The 11,770-nt window shown below is 39.1% G+C and overlaps 1 long non-coding RNA gene across 1 annotated transcript; it reads right to left on the bottom strand.

Moving 5' to 3' along the window:
• Positions 1-2,308: 2,308 nt before the first annotated feature.
• On the bottom strand, positions 2,309-3,478 carry LOC117184161 (uncharacterized). Its single transcript, XR_004469406.1, has 2 exons — positions 2,821-3,478; positions 2,309-2,673 (listed from the first exon to the last, which is right to left on the bottom strand). It is a non-coding gene; the product is annotated as an uncharacterized lncRNA (long non-coding RNA).
• Positions 3,479-11,770: the final 8,292 nt, after the last annotated feature.

The following is an 11,770-nucleotide window of genomic DNA, read 5'->3' as shown; positions in this document are numbered from 1 at the left end:
AGGAACTCATTGGGTTGCTTTTTACTTTGAAAACAAATATTCAGCCGAATTTTTTGATTCATATGGTCAATATCCTCAAAATAAAGAATTTTTAAAAATATTAAGGAAAAATTCCATAAAGTTTACATTTAATAAACAACCACTGCAAGGTTATTTTTCAAATACATGCGGTCATTACTGTATCCTATATGGAATATTTAAAAGCAGCAAAAAAACATTAAATTGTTTTTTAAAACAATTTAAGAAAAATGATTTTAACTATAATGATAAGTTAATAATAAAAATGTTTAAGAAAATTCGTTTAAAATAAAACACAATATTATTTCAGAGACATTTAAGATGTTTATTGAATTTTTGAGCTGGGATACATTCTTTTATTTAAGTTATAGTACTTTAACATTAGGTCTATAGCTTCTGCTTTCTTATTTGGTAGGGTATGACACAGGCATGTGTCAGGTCCGTCCGTTGCATCGTCATCACTCCAGGGGCATAGCTTATAATGAAAGCCAAACTTGGAGTACTGAAGCTCCTTTTCCTCCAGATCTTCCAAAATTCTCATCAAATTTTCAAGAATTTGTACGTGCTCCTCGAAGATCATCTCCTCGAATTGCATTAAAAAAAGTTTTATTTGTTTGGCATGCATCTTGCAGCTGACTTCTTGAATCTATTACTGATAATGTTTCAAAGAGCAGGACTCTTTATATCCACGTCTTTGCTATGTTTCCCTTATATTTTTCTTTACCCATGTATTGGAAATGATAAGTACTATATCTAGCCATCTCTTTTTTACATATGTGTGTATATTCGTAACCTTTTTCTTTATTTTTGTCTTTACATGTATAGTTGTCTCTTCTTCTCTTACATATATATAATGGGAACTCTTTATTTACTCTTTACATATAAATTGGAAATGGGCAGTGCTATATCTATTCATCTCTTTTCCTTTATATATAAGATGTGAGATTCCATGCTCCTTCAACATCTTAAAGGGTGTTTTTGTGGAAAATTTGGTCACATAACTTTTAGGTAAAAATATCCAAAGCGGTTCGTTGTCCTTATCAGTTAAATAAAGGACTACTTTATTTCCAAATGATGTTTTTTTGATTTTACATCCATTGATCTTGTACTCAAATCCTATGCATAGGTCCTCAACCTTGGTGTATCCAACCGCCGGCTTTGTCTCGTTAAGTAATTCTAGGAAAGCCTAGGTATATATTTGATGAAGTGCTTATCATTTTCTATATAGAGATTTAAATATTCTTACATACCATTATAGTAATAGAAACTATTCAACCTACTAACGATTTTATACTAAATTATTTAAAAGATTGCATGATCTTTTATACTCTCATTAATTCAATTTTATACAAATGTGATCTGAGCAGATTGGTAGTTGAGTGATAATAAGTAAATGGTTTTAAAGCTGTAATGGCCAGATGTCTCAAGTCTGATTGGTGGTTGAGTAATAAGGGATAAATTATGGATACACTGCTGTATATATTGTTTCAAATATTATATTTACATGTTGGGTCTTATATAACCGTCAACATGAAAAAATTATATAAACAGAACAAAATGCATAGAATTTTTGTTCATATGCTGTTCACTTCCTATATAAGAACTGTAAGTTACTGAGATAGGTTAGTTCACTTTCACTTCGAAATGAGGACATTTCATTGCGAGTTGTGTTATTTAAAAACATCTTTTAGTTCCCGCAATGAACTGAAAAAACACACCTTAAAAATCCACAACTTTAGTTATTCAAAATCAAAATCATCATTTTATCGATGTTACTTATGTCCAGGAACTGAACTGTTTTGGTTGAGAATTGACTTCAATATGCATATGTTATTTAAGCATAACATGGAATTAAAGCGAAAAATATAATATTTATTTAAAAATGAAATAATCTGTGCGTTTTTAAATATAAATACCCTTACATAAATTTACCAACTAAGTATAAAATGATGTGAACATTACTCAATAAATTCATTCAAAAGCATCAGTATTCTACCTGAAATCCACTTATTCTTTTTGTGTAATCCTCACGTGGAAGAAACCTGTTTCAAACGAATCCTATGATTCTCTTGTAATAAGAGGAAGTGAAATTCAACCAATCAAAAGTAAAACAGAAACATTTAAAATAAATAGTGGTTAAATGTGTTATATTTATTATATATGTACATATGTATATATTATTTTTAGAAAAATACATAAAATATTCTTATTATATAAATATGTATTCGTATTATTAAAATTTCGCCTCAGCTAATTTTACCGCAGCAATTAAGTCATCATCATCTTCGTCCCGAAGTAGTTCCTGGAGTTGAGATCTTTTATCATCATCCTGATTATCTACTAAATCGAAAATGTTGTCATCATCCGGGAAAATGTATGCTGGATTATCATTATTAGACGTTGCATTCCTTGGGTCATCGTCGTCATCATCCCATTTAATGTCACTTAACCAGGTCAAGTTGCTCTCGAGATAGGTTTGAGTCTTAATCCCAAAAATCAAGGACAGGTCTACGGAGCTCGGCTGAGAGTCCAGATTTATGGTTGATTCCGGTTGGGAATCGATAAAAATGATTTCAAGGTCATCCATCGTTGTTGAAAGATTACTAGTTTATGTCCTAGCTGTTAGCTGTGAGTAGTTATTATATAGGCACTTTGCTATGGGACAGTGGTAGGTACACAAAGGAGGAATATAAATTATAGAGAAAGTAGAAAGGTTCAAGGGCATCGAAACCGTTTTTCAGGAAACACTTAAAAAATACCTCTAAACTATCACATTAGATTCATTGCAAAGGGATGACCTACCTGTTTGAGGGTTGTTTGAATCGCAACACGGGACCAATCGTAAAAACAGGTTCATTGACAGTAAGTGGGAGGAGAGAGAATATAAATGAGCGAAGGATCGATTTGAGAGGATTTTACATGGTTGAGAAACAGGATTAAGATCGAAGTTAGTTCACATTATCGCCGATAGGTGGCGCCACCAAGTAGTAAGGATACGGGACAGACGTATATTTACTCTAAGTAGCATTAATTAATTTTGATGTCTTCCTATTATAATTTTATTCTTTGCGTGCTCCTATATATATCTCCATTAATTTGTGTTCTCTTACCATTCAACCCTCTATACGGACATCTAGATACCCAGGTTTCCAACCTATGTTTTCTATAGGATGTAAATTTCAGAAACTTCACACATTTGTTTTCCCAATTCAATGTTTATAAAATATCCTATAAGTATTTATTTAACTTGACCAGTTAATAACATAGCAGAAATTGGTTCCCAATTCAATGTTAATAAAATATCTTATAAGTATTTATTTAACATGATCACGTAATAACATAGCAATATGATGCACACTTACATTCAACATGTTGCCAAGCTGCACATGCTTAAGCAAATGTTGCTGCAACATGTTGCGAATTTGGTAATTCAGTGTAAAAAGTCGCTGTCCCGTATCCTTACTACTGCTAATATAATTTAAATATTGATTTATTTTCCTTCCTTCCCATTTCCCCTTCACGCTCGCTTTTGTGTCATGGCTGCTTTTTTATGTTGCTTTCTTGTGGCCAATTTTTATGAGTTTACTCGTAGTTAGGCTACAACTTGAGGTTCAGCTGAAAACGGGGCTTAAACCGGCAGAAGAGAGTGGGAGAGGGGCGGCGTGGGTGTGGTCTGGGTGGCACCTTCGTGTGTAAATCAGCATAAATCCTGTTGTTTAATTTGCTTACCGAATTGGGTCATTAGCGATGATTTTACAATGCCATAAAAAACATATATATATATATTTACAGAGAGAGAGAACGACGTTAACGACTTGGGCCCTGGTGGTCCTGAAATAGGTTAAGGCGGTTTCCTCACTAAGAAAACGCCTCGGAAAAGTCTTTAAGATCCTTAGAATGTGGAATACCTAATAGACAGACATTGTTTTTGAGCATCCAAGCAGAAAATTAGAGGAAAATTAATGGTTTTTAAGAGAATTTCAGGGAAAATATAGCAGCAGATGGGGATTTTTTATTCCAATTTAGGCGCTAATATATATCCCATGTAAATTAAGGCAATTCTAGATTGAAAGGAGAGTTTTTGCCTACAAAATGTAATTCTATGGATGGAATGATACCGAACTTCAACCCCTCCTTCCCACTCCAGATACTGCATGTCGTTTCTCTCAGTGTACATCTACCCTTCCACTACAGGATGGACAACTATCGAAACGTTTAGCCCACAAGTTTCGCTCCACTAAATGTTCACAGCTGCCGCCAAACAGATAAGGAGGAAAATACTCCCGTACTCGTCCGAGCGACTGGTACGAGTACTCTCACACATGATCATCAATTAGAACGCCTGGGGGCACAAACAAATTTGCGTGCATCATCATTTATCATACAAAATATGTATATGAATGCCTTTCCCAGTCATCATCCAGCCATCCATCCCCCCCAGCTGTGGCCGTTGCGAGAGTGTTTGCTCCATTTAAGAGCCAGAGCACAATAAACAATACTTTTTGTATAAATAAATAAGAAATTAAGCGAGGCAGAGGGAGTGCTGCGCTGCTAAATGATTTCCCAAGAATCGGAATGGCCCATTCCCATCCGAATTAGAGCTAAAGAGTCCCCCAAAAGCCTCAACAGAATGTATCCTTCAAAGATTATACAGAACGACTACTTATATTTAAGTGGCTGCTTAAAAAACGTTGACTCCCCACTTGTTGGGATTATTATCAATGTGATATTCGGTTGTTTATGATAATGATGGGGATGATGTCGGCACTTTTTCGACTTTTTCGTCAGTTTTTGACTTCCGTTGATCTGAAGAAAACAAAAGCAAGTGATTCCTGGCATCATTTATCATCGGTGGCGGTGGTACAGACTGATGTGTTCTCAAAAAACACAAAGTTTCGAAATACCTCCCAACGACATATGGTGTGAGGCGATTACAGGGCAATTTCTGATAGAAGTAGGAATTTTCCTACCGAAACTTCACCGTAGAACAAATCTAATTAATAGTTCTCTCTTGGTGCTCCCTTTATTTAATGATTTTGGGAAATTTCCCATTCGATTGCCCATCATTTGGTTAAATGCGGTGATTTCTTACAGCTCTCTTCTATTCGCACATTCGATTGTGGTTTTTGTGTGAAAAGATTAATGGGAGGTGACCAAAAACCATATATCAAACAGGAGCACCCCTCAGACAGGGGCTCTGAATTTATTCACATGAAAATCCTCTAATAAAAGTTGAATAAATCAAAATAAATATAGAGCTTGCTGCAATTTCTGTTATCAAATTTCCATAAATAAAAAATAAATATTGAGTTTTCCTGAAATAAACTATAGCAACATTTTGTGTACTGATTTTGCTATATTTTAATTAACATTTCTTTTGATTTATTAGCCATAAAATACGGCTTATCTTTTGCTTATCAAATTATATACCATTTTGCTTAAGGCCAATCAGTCATTTATGCCTAAATGCTTTTCCCCTCTAGAGGCTAGGCTTTTGGCACTAGAAGAAGCTCCTTCCGCACATATTAATTAACAGACAGACGGGAAGAACAGGAAGAAGTTTTCGGCCATTGTCGTAAAATGCTCAGACATGCAAGCAATTTGTATTATGCTTAAGGTGATTTTCATCCACACCCACGTGACTCCCACAAGCCACGGACAGACAGGTATTGGGATGGGCTATAGCCTCACCCAGCAGAATTTTATTGCCTGGCCGCGAAGTTTGTTAACCCTTTTCAGTAGATATAAACCTCTTCTCCGCTTCTCTTTTTTTTGCCTTTTTGCTAACCGAAAGGAAAGTTCACTTTCAGCCGGAAGTTGTTTCAGACTCTGGGGTTTGGCCACACCAAATTCTGACTCATTCCCTTATTCCGCTCGAGCTCCATTCTGGCCCTGTTCTGTGCAGGCGTGGAGCTGCTAAGTCCATGGGCTTGTGAGTTGGGCCAAGAGATTAGCTGATTTATACGCAGATTTTGTACTTGTTAAATGGTCTGCTTAGGTGTCGCTTGTTCTCGCCTAAGCCTCAGCCTCAGCTCTGGAGGTACTTCTTTGGGATGGGGTTCGGCGGAAAGCAATTTGGTTTTTAATTGAAATTTTGAGCTGCTTTTGTTTTTTATACAACTTAATTGTTTTCTTTGGCTTGATTAATAAAACTAATTGTTTCCTGTTATGATTTGGTGTCTACAAAATAAATTGAAAATTATTTAATTCCCGAAATAAATTCACATCTTTTATTCATTCACATAAAATACAAAAGTGTATCACAAATTCCACGCTTTCTAATGTACTTCGGCTTAATCTGGGCTTCAGATAGTTTTTTGATTTTTGATTTTCTCCTCTTTTAATGCGTAATTTTTTAATCATTTTCTCTCGAGATAAACTTCACATAAATCCATTAATAAGAGATTGTAACGAAAATGGTTTTCGATACGCTTCAGCTGGCATTATTATCGAAAGGAGGCTGCACCCCGACATACACACGGATCGGACTTATCGAACAACCTATAGATCATGGGCTTAATGGCAGCTCAAAGATATCGCAAGAATTTTACACAATTAATCGAAGAAAACTGAAGGAAAAATATTTATCATGCTGTATTAATCAATTTCATATGCCTCAAAAATGGGATCGGGCTCTGGGCTCTGGGCCACAACGGAGTTTGTCTAATAAAAAGCTGTCTCGCATGTGATATACGCTCCAGATAAAAAGAAACGAAACGAAAGACGAAAGTAAGGCGACGGCGACGGCGACATGCAGCACGGAAGGTTGCAGCACCCGCACGACAAAACCCACTCGAGATGTGGCATAAAGCCGATGGTTTGGGGCAGGGGGCAGGCCAGCGGCTTCTTTTTCGTTTCTTTGGTATACCCTGGGTGAGAGGGTATGCTGGCTTTTGGGTGGCACACTTCCTGTGTATCTTTTGAACAGCATAAAGAGATGCTTGTCTATAGCCCTGTGTGTATCCAAGGGTATCTAGAACTTCGTTCTGCTTACCCATCCACCGTCTTTTCTTTCGTGTTTCTTGGTCAAACATTTCGGTTAGGCACGCTAGCCCGATACGCGGGGGAAACGGGGCCAAACCCCGAAAAACACTGCGGCAGGAGGAGGGGGAAGAAATTTTCAAAAAGTCATCATTAACCATTAGCGACGTCATCGATTCCATTCGTTTGGGGTCGGGTCGGGTCGGGTCTCTCTCGATGTCGATGCTGCTGCTGGTGCTTCTGCTGCTGCTGTTGTTGCTGTTGTTTCGCCTAATTAATTGTTAATTAATTAACATAGATACAATGTGCGGTGTCGTCCATGTGCCTTTGTGTGTGCGTGCAATGGGATACGAAACAACATTTTCACGGCTGCTGTTCATTGTTGTCATAATTTTCGGTTTTTTCGATACGAAAATTGTTTAGTTTTTAGTTTTTAGTTTTGAAATGCATGCAGCACGCACTGGCGCCAAAAAAAAAAAACAAAATGTTAAACAAAACGCAACGAAACGAACCACAAAAACCCAACGAATTTCATTTGCGTGTCTTTCCTTTTGTTTCGTGCCCCGGGACGCTGCACGCCACCAATGAAAAACCCACACAGCAGCGGTTGTCGTTGACCACAACAAAGTCAGGCCCTGAAGGGAGGGGGGACCCCCCCTTCTCACCCTGCCATGATCCGATCCCATATCAAGGTAACAAATTATTCGGGGGCCCCCCTATTTTTTTTCTTGCGGGAATGAAGTGTTTGGCCAAGTGATGAGCAAATTAGCTGAAATTGAGCAGGGTGGCAGCCAAATTATAAAGTACTTTGACGGCCCACAGGGGACCACTGTGTGTCAATAGAAAATCGTTGTTGTTGGTTTACTTTTGAGGTTGATGAGGGATAACGGGAACATTTTTAAAGAATTTTTAGAAGAAAGTACGGCAGGTGGTGTAGAAATTTCCATAATTAGACGGGGAACGGATTGGTTTCTATGTTTAGAGTCATAAAAGATCAATAGCAAGGCTTCCATTTACCTTTTCTTCCTTGCAGATCGAAGTTTCGAAGACCCTGGAATGCGTTTGAATCCCAAAACTCAATCTTTGCCTCAAAATTTAGAAGTTCTAGTTCTTTTAGCTGTCACTTAGATATGCATCTGTCCGATAATTATGTTATTCTCAGTGTATTTTGATCTCTACGATTGTCTACGAGATTTTTCGCAGGTTTATCTACCGTTTTCCTCTTTACCATTTACCGTTTCTTATTGTCCACTGCATCTCCTATTATTCTCGTCCACTGCCTGAACCATGGCAGCGTAGGTGTTAGTGAGAGAGTGCGTAAGGAGAGAGACCACTTGCTCAGAGAGGATCACAAGGGACAAGATGAAGAGAGCGCGCGTTGAGCGTATTCCTCTGTGTGGGTTAGACAGAGAAAGAACGACATGGTAATTGCGTCGCAGTCAATGACTGGTGGTCTCTGAGAGATGGTTTGGCAATAATCCGAGAGGCAATGCTCAACAAAAACACCTCAGATTACACTACTCCAACGAATCGCCTCAATTATCTGACGAGCATAAATGAATCTCTCACTTAAAACAGACACTTCAAGAATTATTACTCCAACAGATATCCGGCAGATATCAAAAGCATTAGGCAAAAACTGTAGCATTAGTCGGATGAGTGCCTAGGCAGTGGCAATCCACCAATCCGACCAGTACATAGAAAAGTCATTGTCATTTTGTGCCCCGCAGATACAAAGATACATATTTGTGGCACCATGTTCGGGGGCATTTACCGCACGCAACATTCAAATCAACATTTTGTGGCCAGAGATTGGAGGCCCGAAAACCAGTTACAGTTACAACAACAGGCCGCATTGGCAATCTGCCCGTAACTGTAACTATGGCCAGACACAGGCTCAGATACAGATACAGAGTATCTCTAGATGAGGCTTGCGGCCCAAAGCCATCATCAGGGAACCACAATGATGACGACGACGATGCCTGTTGATACTGATGATGTCCAGCAGATACAGATACAGATACAGCTACAGCTACAGATACATTTGTATCTTTTGTGTCCATCCAGGGGGCTGGGGCTGTGGCTTTGGCCCTCTTGTGTATCTAGTTATTATTGAAATTAAATTACCCTTAATTGAATCAGAAATGCTCAATAAAATCGCATGCCGACAACTATTTGTTGTTTCGGGCTTTGATGGGCTCCGCTCTGCCCCCTCGGCATTCGTCGGCATTCGTCGGCAATCGTCGGCGTTCCCCCGTCAATTTGTTGTTTTTGGATTTCTTTTGTAATTTGCATATCCATGGCAAAATTTTCATTTTCATTTTTGGGCTGTATCTCTTTGTTGGATTTCTCGATAGGGCAGGCTTATTTATTTAAACAAAATGCAAATCGAATTAATTGTTGTTATTCCTCTTAGATCGGTTATCGCTTAATGTAGCAATTTGTCTCTGTCCCCGATTGTCTCTGTTGGTGATATAAATCTCAGTGATTTTACTCCGATATGGGAATGTGGAAAGTGCGCTTTTCTGGGGATGGGAGAGGGGGGGCCACAAGATATGCTAAATATGCCATTCAGGCATATCTTTTCTAGATAAATCATTGACTAACTTCTGAATCTGCTTAGTTTGTATGAGAATAAGATATTTAGCTATCTGATTGTATCATTTATGTATCCATCACTGACTACCACTGAGAATCCGCAAGATACACAACTATCTGAGGGACTTATCTTGTAGATTTATCACTCAAGTGGCGTCTGATGTTTTCCTAGCCGAGTATGCAACATCTTTATCAAGATCTCTCTTACTGTCTTTCGACTTCAACATGTTTTTTAACCAAAACTATTCCCAAATTTACCTGACTAAAGTTCTCATTGGATCCTATGAAATGATGTCCAAAATATGGGACAGATCTCTTCGAACATGATACTTTCTTTCTTCATTATATAACAGCCATCCAAAAAATGTATCTTTATGGCGTTCCTTAGCTTCCCAAACATTCCAAGATGCCTCTACTTGAGCTACTTCATTCCTAAAATGCCCCATCATAATGCTATTGACGCTATTGATCTGCCCTCCGATCGCTTTGATCTCTCATGTCTCGTGTCTTTTGATTTGCTGTGATTCTTAGAACTAGTTACTCAATAACTGCTTGAGCTTCTTCGAGGCACTTATCATTCCGATATGCTCTCGGTGAAACAGTCGATCCTCAGGCACTCTTGGCCCTAATTACCTAATTGATCGATCTATTTCCATTGCTCTCTGTCACTCTTCTTCGTTGGGCTTAGTGTCGGGGCTCGTTAGGCCAACTAATTCCACTTCGATTTCCATTTAAGCACTTTGGAAAAGGCACGTTTTATTTTTCACATGAACAATTGACGGCAAATGGAGAAGATCATCGCTTCACTCGACTGAAATCAAAGCCAAATCAAATCAGCGACAAGTCAAAAGCTAATTAACTAGAAAATGCGAAAAGAAACAGCGAACAAGATCAAACCCAGAGACAGAGATCGCTGTGAATGGATGGGATGGGATGGTATGGGATGAAGGGGTGCTCAATGAAGAGTGATGATCGTGGCGGTAGTGGTGGTACCGCGAGAGTCAAAAGTAAATTACATGCGAACATGAAAGATGCAGATAAAACATGCCAAACAAAATAAACCTCAAGCGAACAAACAGCAACAACAGCAATGACATTAAGCATTTAGCCGGGCAGAAAGCAGCCAGCCAGCCAGCAGCGAATTGATGATCAGTCAGTGATCTATGTTGGCCCCAATGGATGATGCTTGGTGCCTGGATGGTTGTTTGGTTGCCTGCTTTCTTGGCTGTGCCTCATGTTATTATGTATGCCAAACAGAGTCACAACAAGTTGACGACATGAAAAGAGCTACAAATAAATAAATAAATGGCCGGGCCATGAGAGATCGAATCCGACCAGAGCTCGGAGGATCGTTTCCATCCATCGTTTCGATCCTACGGTCTGGTCTGTCAGTCTAGCTCTGCTCTTCCACCTTCCATCTGTGCCGCATAGTTTGGCGTGCCTTCAATCAGAGAGAATCCTCCGACACTACAGTGCGTATTCGATGGGGGGAATGTTCCTCTGCAACGCATACATTCGGAATACACTCCTTCTTATAAAAGGGATTTCAATCATATAATTTTCAATCATTAAAAGGATATATAACCCTACAATCCTGGCCAGATTCTATGATCTCTGTTCAAAGACTCTTTTACTCTTTAGCCGCTCATCCACTCCATCGAGCATTCACTGTAGGTCTGTAGAGTGTCTTCGCTGGAAACTGTTTAGCGTTTTTAAAGTGCTCTCTGTCGGTGCTTAGTCGATGGGGCAAGAAAACTTGTCAGAAATCTTTTGACCATAAATCCATACGCAACATTTCCCACCAACACAGAGACAGAGAGGGAGTCAGAGAGGGGGGGGGGGGGGGGGGGGAAGGAAGAACAATTTAAAAATTGTCTTAGAACACGGCTCTAGTGGTTCCTCCAGAGTCTGATACGGATTCTGCTTACTCCTGGCCCACCATAAAAGGTCGCACTGCATTCTGGGCAAACACTTGTGAACCCGTTTCTGTGTTGTGTGTTAGCCTTGGCCCGTTTTGGTCGTCTGGGGTCTGGTAATTGCCCCCAAGATTTATTTGCACGCCCGCACCACACAACAGACTGGATGGAAGCGGGACGGGAGGGTGCGGTACGGGACGGGACGGCACTGTAGGACTGGTTGAGGTTGAGGTTGACGTTGTGGAGGCTGCAAAAAG

Source organism: Drosophila pseudoobscura, chromosome 4 (genome assembly GCF_009870125.1).
Source record: "Drosophila pseudoobscura strain MV-25-SWS-2005 chromosome 4, UCI_Dpse_MV25, whole genome shotgun sequence".
Classification (NCBI taxonomy): Eukaryota; Metazoa; Arthropoda; class Insecta; order Diptera; family Drosophilidae; genus Drosophila; species Drosophila pseudoobscura.
Note: the sequence above shows the minus strand (reverse complement) of the source record. Positions and strands in the feature narration are given on the sequence as shown.